This window comes from Brachycentrus maculatus, unplaced genomic scaffold (assembly GCF_059751285.1).
Source record: "Brachycentrus maculatus isolate JH-2025_06_01 unplaced genomic scaffold, ASM5975128v1 h1tg000842l, whole genome shotgun sequence".
Lineage (NCBI taxonomy): Eukaryota > Metazoa > Arthropoda > Insecta > Trichoptera > Brachycentridae > Brachycentrus > Brachycentrus maculatus.
The window spans coordinates 76,224-86,477 of NW_028281569.1; the positions used below are offsets into that span (position 1 = coordinate 76,224).

The 10,254-nt window shown below is 30.4% G+C and overlaps 1 pseudogene; it reads left to right on the forward strand.

The window, feature by feature from the left end:
• Nucleotides 1-9,873: 9,873 nt before the first annotated feature.
• On the forward strand, nt 9,874-9,974 carry LOC148300069 (U6 spliceosomal RNA; annotated as a pseudogene).
• The last annotated feature ends 280 nt before the right edge of the window (nt 9,975-10,254 follow it).

A 10,254-nucleotide genomic window follows, 5' to 3' on the forward strand; every position in this document is an offset into this window, starting at 1 on the left:
ATAAATTACTTCATACTGGACAAATTCTGATTTATGAACCAAGATTAGGGCACGTTCAAAATATTTTAAGATCATATTTGTGCTATCGCGTTTCAAGGTATATCAAACCGTGACACATACAAAATTCAGGTGCAAAGAACTCCTTCACATCAAAACATACGTTTTCCCTTTTTAAACATTCCGACTGCATCTCTCAATTCTTTTTTCTCACTCCCATTAACCGTTCCTTGTACGAGAGGGCTGTCGACAGCATCCCTTTGCATTTCATTTTAAACATTTCTCTCCTTCCAGATGTCTTTTTGTCTCGTTTTGCATTATTTTGTTTCCCGGGTTCCGTATTTCTACCAAAATATCACCGTTCACCCCGCCTGCATAGCCAAGTTCTTACACACGTTTGACGCTAAACTGCCAAGACTCTGAAAAAAGATTTGAAAATTTCAACACTTTCGGGCCGCGAGATTTTATTTTACGAAATTTAACATAATAATTATTATCTGATATAATTTAATAATTATTTTTATCATTAAAAACAATTGTTACAAAAAAAATTATAGTATCCAAATAATATTGACACAACGTATGATTCTTCTGAATTTATTATACAGTTTTTTTTGTTTATATTCTGTAAATGAGGCATTCACATGCGAGGCCTCAGGACCATTTTCATGTGTCTAACACATAAATGAGAGAAATCCACACTTTTCTCTCTCAGAATAAAAAGAAGAAGAATTGTTCTGCAGTAATAATTATTTTTATTGACATGCCTAGTATTAAAATGGCTACCGCTAAAACGCTCGGCTTCTGTACTAGGGGTCCCGAATTCGATTCCCAAGGGGGGGTGAAATTAGTTTAAGTGATTTTTTCACTCTAATATTTATTTAGTGCTACCCTGGACTGATACCTTAAGCGGAGGGCTAATCATCTTTCCTTCATGTGTTAACGATCAAGATAACACTGCGTTCATATTATGCAGTGTCCTATGCACCATCGGGATGAGGATAAGAATATTAAAATATCTTTATCAGTCTTATAATTTATTGTTCACCATTCTCGATAAATTTTGAATGGTATTGTACTTTTGGGTACCTACATATATTCACAATATTACCCAAAAGTACATACCTTACAATAAGGATATTATTATGAATGTGTGTACCTAAAAGTACTTTTTTGACAATTTAGATATCATAACGAATGTGTATACCTTAGGGCGTTTGTCCACTACACGGGATTTCACCGTCCGGCAGTCCGGTTTTGAAAAATGAAAATGACTACGACAGTTTAGCGTGATTGAATTTACGCAATCATCGTTTTAAAACGCTAACTGACGTGCCGGACGGTAAAATTCCGTGTAATTCCGGGTAGTGGACAAGCGCCCTTACACTACATTCTTCACAAATGATAGGTTATATCTTCATTTAAAAAAATAGTGTATGAGAAGGCCTTGAACAAACTTTTCTCCTTTAAACTCCATTATTCCGTAACTTGTTTCTATGACTATATTCTTAATGCCCTTGATATATTTTGTTTACACTCTTATTTAGTTCCAGAAAGAATACGCCTTTACATACAATAATATTACTTGTATTAACTGTACTTTCTCAGCATTTCTTCTCCATGTTATAATGGATAAATTTAAACCTTGTGTTTCACTCTCTCTTACTGCTCACCGATAGTGTTTGAAGGAGACGTGTATTTACTAGTGCTTACTACTTGTTATTTTATTTTTTTAATTACGATTTTTTGTTATAAGACTATTTGTTTCAAGACTTTTTGTTTCTCTATAAGTGTATTCATTAGTGAATTTTTTATTTTTGTATTAGATACTGTATATATGTATGTATTATACGTATTACTTGAAAGGCTTCAGCCGATCAATAAATAAATAAATATTATTTTATAAACGATATCCGATCTTAGTTGGATTTTGTGAAATATACAGAATAATATTTTACTTACCAGTTTGTTTTGTAACTGCTCTAGTTTTACAAGGAATATTAACGATATCAAAATAGATAATGACCTTTTTATGACTTCCATAAAAATATTTTCTGTATAACAATTTTGTGCCAACAAGCATTTTCCTCATAATATTATTACGTCCTGTATTTTATCTGAGAGCAATTCATTTTTGTAGAATTTTTATTTGGGTTGCATGTTTAATGATAATTTGACAAGGTTAAACCGACCGTAAATACATAATGTCTATCGTTCCCAGTACTGATTTCTTTCACAAGACAAAATTTAGCTACAGTTTCGTACGAAATAGAACTTATATTCTCAAGAAATATGTAATTTTATAAAGAAACCTTTCACGGTAATAGCTTAGTAAGGAAAATATCCGATAAAAATGTTTTCACGAGTTGGTTTTTTGTTCGTCTTATTTTATGGAGATAATGATGTCATATTTAAAAAAAAAACAAAGATGAGAAGCTTTTTATCTTGTAAAATAAAATAACAAATATATAGCTTTCTCCACTTTTATTTTATTTAACCAGTAGCTTGGTTTTGTCGTTACCAATATCATCAGACCTATGGAAAGCTAGACAAAATTCTGTTAAATTAAGTAGAGTTTTTTTTTAAATAATTATAATAATGTTTTATTATGTTAATTCAGTTTCACCAAGAAATTTTGGACCGAAAATATAACTTTTTAATATAAATATGATTATGATAAGACTGCATCTTTATAACGATGTAGTTTCCTATGCACCATTGGGTTCGAAAAGGGTTGGAAGAGGAAGAATTGTAAAGAAGTCAAAAATGAATGACATACCACCCAATTCATTTACAGATTTATTTTAAAGTTTCAGTTTTCGTGATATTCAATTGAGCATTATATTAACGTTTATATAAAAAACAGGCTACTTCGTAGAACTATCATTGAATCTACATTATACATTCGTTGCAAGTATATATTTTTGGGATGGAAATTTAACAAAAAAATTAGTACTACAAATGAAAACTCCTGACTGTATTCCGTTCGTGTACGAATAGTTTTATTTCATTGCAAACGAGATGTGTAATTGCGCAAACTTTGCCCGATAAAACATCGAGTTGACTTTCTAATTTAAATGCATTTTAATGAGATTTCTTTACAGATTTCGTTCATTTCGCGGCTTCGCGCTTTTAAGCAGAATAATCCTTCTACACGGTGTAATCATTAAAACTTGCCCTGTTCAGTACTGTCGTCTAGCGATTGTATTGGAAAATATCTCTAACTTATAATTTATTCCATTATGACGTTTAACGAATGACGTCATGTTAAAAAATACAACTTCTCAAATCTAGCTAACTATCAGACAAGTTCTCCGTAGGAGAAAACAGAGAGAATGGAACGTCACACTAATTTGTATTTGCAAACAATATTTGCCCTTTTCCACATTCATGCATCTTCTCATAAATAACCTTCATAATTATAACGATAATAATTACTACCAAATATGAAACGAGGTTGACGTTTTGAATACAATAAAAACTTTTATATTATCCAATGACACTTCGTGATGGAATTGCATTTTAATATGTTATTAGATTAAAACCAATATTTTTAGCTTTTCCACTTTATTTTTATTTGACCAGCGACCGGGTTTCGTCGTTACGACATCATCAGACTGGTGAAAAAAATCAGACTGGTGAAAAAAAAAATTGGTTTTAATCTAATAACATATTACAATAAAAACGTTTGAAAGGTGAACACACTCAAAATATTATGAAGAAATGCTTAGTGGTCAATTATACGCTTAGTAAATATTGAAAATATTTTTCATGTGTCCCCTAGACGCCTATAAGCCTAATTTGTAAAATATCCACACAAAAATTATACATATTTAAAACGATGTAGTGCCCTTCGCACCGTTGGGTGTGGATAGGGGTTAGAAGTAAAAGAAGAATATCCAAGCATATTTTGAACTTTATGAACAGGGCTATTGGGTTATCTCCAATTACAGGAGTTATTTTCATATTATTTAATAATATGAAAATAACACCTATAATTGGAGGTAATCCAGATTTTGTGAACAAGTATTAGGAAACACTCAAAATGTTGTAAATAAAATTATCTGATCAAATTATAAGCTTAAATAATAAAAGTGAAAATGATATTTTCTGGCGTTTCTGATATTCAGGATTCGGACCTCACATACGAATAAAAAAGTTTCTGCTTATCGAAAAGCTTCTTTTCATCTCACCTATAGATATCTCTAGTGAAGCTCTAGTGATTCAAGAATAATGTTTTAAAATTGATTTATGTTTTAAAATATACATAAATTCCAAGAATTTGAAAAGTGTGGTTATCAAAAATAGGTAGAACTGATGAATGTTACACGTGTGTAAAGTGATCACTTAAACCAGCCTATGATGGTCGTCAGCCCCGTAAATGCCCAGACTTCCATATTCTTCTTCATCTTTGATGAGATGTCAAAAAATAATAGTGTTATTGGAATCGTTTATCGAGTGATTAGCAAGCAAAATCTAAATCACTAAAATTATATATTCTTCTTAATCTGTGTTGAGATGTCAATATAAAAGTGGTTGAATGCAAACATCTTCGGATATTATGGGTAAAATATTCAAAATATTCCAGGAACGTTCAACTTTATTTGTAATGTAAATAATCGCTACCTTCCGGCATAAGCATTTATTGAAAGTTAAAGCATACTGTTCAGTGCGGGCGGGAGGGGCGAGCAGTGAGCACATCAGCTGTGAGACAAAATTTCATATTTCAACTAAAGTTGTTTGTTTTTACTGTCTTGGAGTTGAAAGGCAAATCGAAGTTTCCCTTTCCAACTTTTGCCATAGCACTGCTCAACATTCAAATTGAAAATACTTCAAAACTTTGGACGATTGTTACGTTCTTGAACTAAAAATAATGGCGTGTACTACAGTTTGAAATAGTCACATTAAAGTAATAACTTTTAATTGCCAGCAAAATACTTGTGCCAAAATTTGTATTTTTTTGTTTGTTTCCTGAATCTCACTCATTATTAAAGACACATATAACATATTTCATTCAATATCACATATCGCTCACTCCTTTCAAGAACGTCATAAATCAAAAATCGAAAATTTTTAGTTATGCATATTTTCGGAATGCTAAGAAAATAAACTATATCCCAGCAAAAGCGGCATATTTTTAACTTAATATTTACCCGCTACAGGGCAGAAAGTGTTGTTTTTGCATTTTGAAGAAAATGTATTGTTTATTTTTTTTTTTTAAATATACTTATTTTTTTTTCATATGGAGAAATAACCTTCAGGTTTTACCTAAAAAGATCTGTTGCACAGTAAAAAGTCCAGTAAGTGGCTTGATATTTATTTTTAATACATTGTATTATATTTTTAAACTTTAAAAACGTTCTTATTATCTGTGAGTGCACATGTGCAATAAGCTTTTTTACGATTTGATGAATCAGTAATTTTTTTAAGGAAATTGTTACTTTATATAATTGTCTAATCGTTTCTCTTCTCGTAGTAATTAGAATTTAAAATTAAAATACTGTATGACACCACTATGGAGTTTATTAATGTTAACACGACTAGTTTTGAGAGCTTATGATCCTCTCATCGACTAGCGAAATACAAACTATAACTTTATATGGGAAATAAAGGAAAATATGAACTTTAGTTTGTATTTCTATAATTTAACTAAATGTTGTCTTATACCAGGGTTTTATTTTGATACTGAAATGAATAATCCTAGTACGTTTTTCTAAAATATTTTGTTTTGAATGTATATCAAACTGTATCTAAAGACATTTAAATTTTGAGGATAAACGTAAACGAGTTATGATTTATTTTAAGCATCTATACATTTCAAAAAATAAATAAATTACATTTTTTTAATAAACATAATTTACTTTAAAAAATAATATTTTTCCACCATCTTCATCTATATATTTTAAAATCAAATTTTCAAATTCCAAATTTTGTATTTTAATGTGTTTTATAGAAAGAATTTATCGTGTAAATCCCTTTGAAAAATACAATATAAATAGCAAAGGCCCAAAATGAAATGTCTTGAACGCATTCCCTTTGATAATTCAGTTCACCCTTATCGGAAAACTTCTCCTTTCCACATAATACTTGAATGCTCAAACTTTCGCCTTGCATGGAAATAAGTTACTCCAACAACTGTGATTTTCTAAATAAGAACATTCAAACATAGCACGTCAGAGTTGTGAATACGTATAGCTGTTTCGAGAACGGTCCTAATGTATTAGTGCACTTTAATAATTAGTCTCAATAAGCTGTGCGCAAGTTACAATGAGCATATGGAATATAAGTGCATCATGTTCTGAGAGTCGAAATGCGATCTCTCAGAAGAATGTGCGACAAAACGATGTATGATAGATGTGCGAATAGTGAAATAAGGAAGGAATGCAAACCTGAGATAAGCATTATCGATATAAGAAAGGTTGAGATGGTTCGGACATGTAGAACGAATGAGTGAGGAAAGAACGGTAAAACAAATTTATGAGGCGAATGTTAGTGGGAAAAGAAGCAGAGGAAGACCGAGAAAAACATGGCACGATCAGGTATGCCAAATACTTGAAAGTGGTCAGGTTAGGAGTCGTAATAATCGGCGGGTTTGTATGAGGAGATGCATGAACGTGGAAGAGGCGAAGAATGTTTGCAAGGACAGAGTGGTGTGGCGCTCTATTCTCTCTGCCTACCCCTGCGGGGAAGCGGCGTGATGGTTAGTTAGTTTTTTTTATGTTCAAGAAACGCAATGCATTTCGGATATATCTAACAAAATATTTTCATTAATACCTGTTATATTAATAATAATATTACTGTTTTTTTAATAAAGTTTTTAGAAAATCTACATAAATTTAATTTGACCAGCGACTAAGAAATGTCAGTAAAAACAAATTTTAATATTTTAAAATTAAATCTAATTAATTTTTTACATATTTGTATATGTTACAATGACTTATTTCATTTCCACATATTTAATGTATTATGTAGTTTTTTACGATAAATTTTAATTTTCCTCTAATTTTTTTTATTGTAAAATTTTTAAAGTTGTGTAACTCTTGCAGCAAGGACATGATTTGTTTGAAATTCTGTGTAAATACAGTTAACATTTTAATCAAATGGTAGTTTGAAATTTTCAAAAGTAATATTTAAGTTATGGCATTTTCAAACGAATGTCATTCGTTCGAAAATGCCATAACTAGGCGAAACAATTGTCACAATATTAATTTTTACGTGTTTTTCAACAATAAAATACAACTTAGTAGACTCAAAAAATCTGCGTTTGATTTTACATTTATTGCATAAATGTATGATTTATGACATTATTTACTATTATTTTTTGACATCTCATCAAAGATGAAGAAGAATATGGAAGTCTGGGCATTTACGGGGCTGACGACCGTCAAAGGCTGGTTTAAGTGATCACTTTACACACGTGTAACGTTCATCAATTCTACCCATTATTGACAACCACACTACTCAAATTTTTGGAAGTTCTGTATATATGAACCAATTTAGAAACCTTGTTCTTGAATCACTAGAACTTCACTCGAGACATCTATTGGTGAGATGTAGATGTATGTTGTACATTATTTACTAATCATTATTTCTTATTTATTATTTGATATAAATTGTTGACTGTTTTTTTTATTTGCTTTTTAATTTTATTTTTTGTTACTTAAGTTTATCAAAATCTTTTTCAAAAATTGTATTTGTCCTCTAAGGAGATATATTTTTTTATATCGACATATTAACATAGATGCAGAAAAACATAGAATTCTGGATATTTGCAGGGCACATGACCAGTCATATGTTGGTTTAAGGGATCATTTTAAACACTTGTAACATTTAACATTCTACCTATGATTGACAACTACACAACTCAAATTTCGGAAGTTATATTTATGCTTCAATTGTGATATCAATATACAATAAATAAAGCTTATAAGTCGGGACAAATCTAGAATTTGTTAACGAAGATTAAGACACTGTCAAAATATTGTGATTCTTACTTTATGTCACATGCGAGCTCTTGGCACTATCGACGATTGAGATGAGTTGAGTTTTTTTAATTCCTTCTTTTAACAGTCATCGTACACCCGTGATATAAACGTAGATTTTTTAAGGTTTTTCATTATTTTGTTTTATATATTTATGGCAAACAATGAAAAACATATTACATTAAATGAAATACAGTTCGATACAAATTGTTTGAATGTTTTTCATCAATTAGATGAGAACACAACAAGATTACAGAAACAGTAAAGGTGCAGGTTGAATACATATATAAAAAGTAGAAATTTTGTTGTAAAAGGTTAATAACAATTAAAAGTAATGAAACAAAAAAATATAGAAGTAAAAATTAAAAGTAAAATTAAATTATGCTACATAAGGTACAAAATTCAAGACTCCGCCTGATTGGTGAAATCAATTTCAAAATGATTTCACCAATCTGGTAAAAGACCTCTTGTATGTCTCCGTGCCATCATTTAAAATATCGATTTATTTTTTTAAATGTTTTTAAAAAATCGTCTTGTTTGAAAACGGCAATTTCTTAATGTTAAATAGGACAAACAAACTTAATTAATTGCAATTTGAAAAGTTTGCAGCCGCGTACTGGTTGGCTGTAATAAAATTTTATTCATAACACTTCAATAAATTCTCTCATTTTGTTCCAAAATGACTGCAATTATATCCCCTGAACTTGTGGAATACACGACAAACCACTTAGCATACCGCAAACTCACTTCCATTATGTTAATTCAGACTAACACTACAAAATAAAAGACTTACTCCGACTGCCTTCAGTCTGTCAATTGTGTTTTTAATTATTTTAGTTTGATGGAAGTATGGACTTACCACACAGTTTATTATACGCTATATTACGTATCGCTTACTGCTTTCAACGTCATAAATCAAAAAACTGGATTTTTCAGGAGATCGTTTATCAAGTGTAAGAATATAATAAAATGTATTAAAAATAAATATCTAGCCAATTATTGAACTTTTTACTGTGCAACAGATCTTTTTAGGTAAAACCCGAAGGTTTTTTTTCCATTAGAAAAATATTTAGTATATGTAAAAAAAATATTAAACAATACTTTTTCTTCAAAATGCAAAAAAAAACACTTTCTGCCCTGTAGCGGGTAAATACTAGGTTAAAAATATGCCGCTTTTGCTGGGATGTAGTACATTTTCTGGCCATTCCAAAAACACGCACAACTGAAAATTGACGATTTTTGATAAATGACGTTGTTGAAAGGAGTGAGCGATACGTTCATGTATTCATATTTGACGTAAGCTTACATATCAGTATTGGAATATATCGTTTTGTTTTTCCACTCATTTTTTTAAATTCAAAATTGTTATGATTAGATTCATTCCATTTTTTATAATATTTTTTGACATCTCAACACACATGAAGAAGAATATGGAAGTCTGAGAACTAACGTAAGGCTGGTTTAATTGATCACTTTATACACGTGTTACATTAAACAAATTGTGTGAAAAATAAGTCCTGTAATTGGAAATATCCAGATTTGTGAATAAGTATTTGGACACACTCAAAATGTTGTTCATACCATTTTATATATTGTATCATAATGTATACACACGTATATGCTTTGCATTTAAAGGATTTAGTTACACACACACACACACACCCGCAAAGCCTCGGTTTTAGAGGCTTATCTGCAAGTAGAATAGTGGGGATAGGGAAGATTAATATGAAAAATACACCACAAAAACCCAGACCAATTGAAAATAAATTAATCTTGAATTCATCTGCAATTGGCGCGATTCGAACCCGCAATGCCAGTTTCACTGTTGATCGTTTACCTAACCAAGCCACAGCGCCTGTCATATAAAGAAATGCATGTGTTATTATCATCTTTGGTACTCGTTTCGGCAGTACATATACTAAAGTTGGAACAATACAGAGAAGATTAGCATGGCCATGACAAAAAAAAATATTTCTTAATAAATACCACTTTTTATTAAAATCTATTGTAACACGTGTTTCGATGCATTCCGCATCATTTTCAAACACCGAATGCATCAAAACACGTGTCACAGTAGACTTTAAGAAATAGTGGTATTAACTAAGTAATATGATAATTATAAAAGGATAGATTTTGTCACAAAGTGACTGCCGAATCAATTAATGGAAAAAAAATATAACTCAATTAAGGGTGCATGGCCAATAAAAAATATATTATTATCAAAAAAACACGTGTCACAGTAGATTTTAAGAAAAATTGGTATTTACTAAGGAAT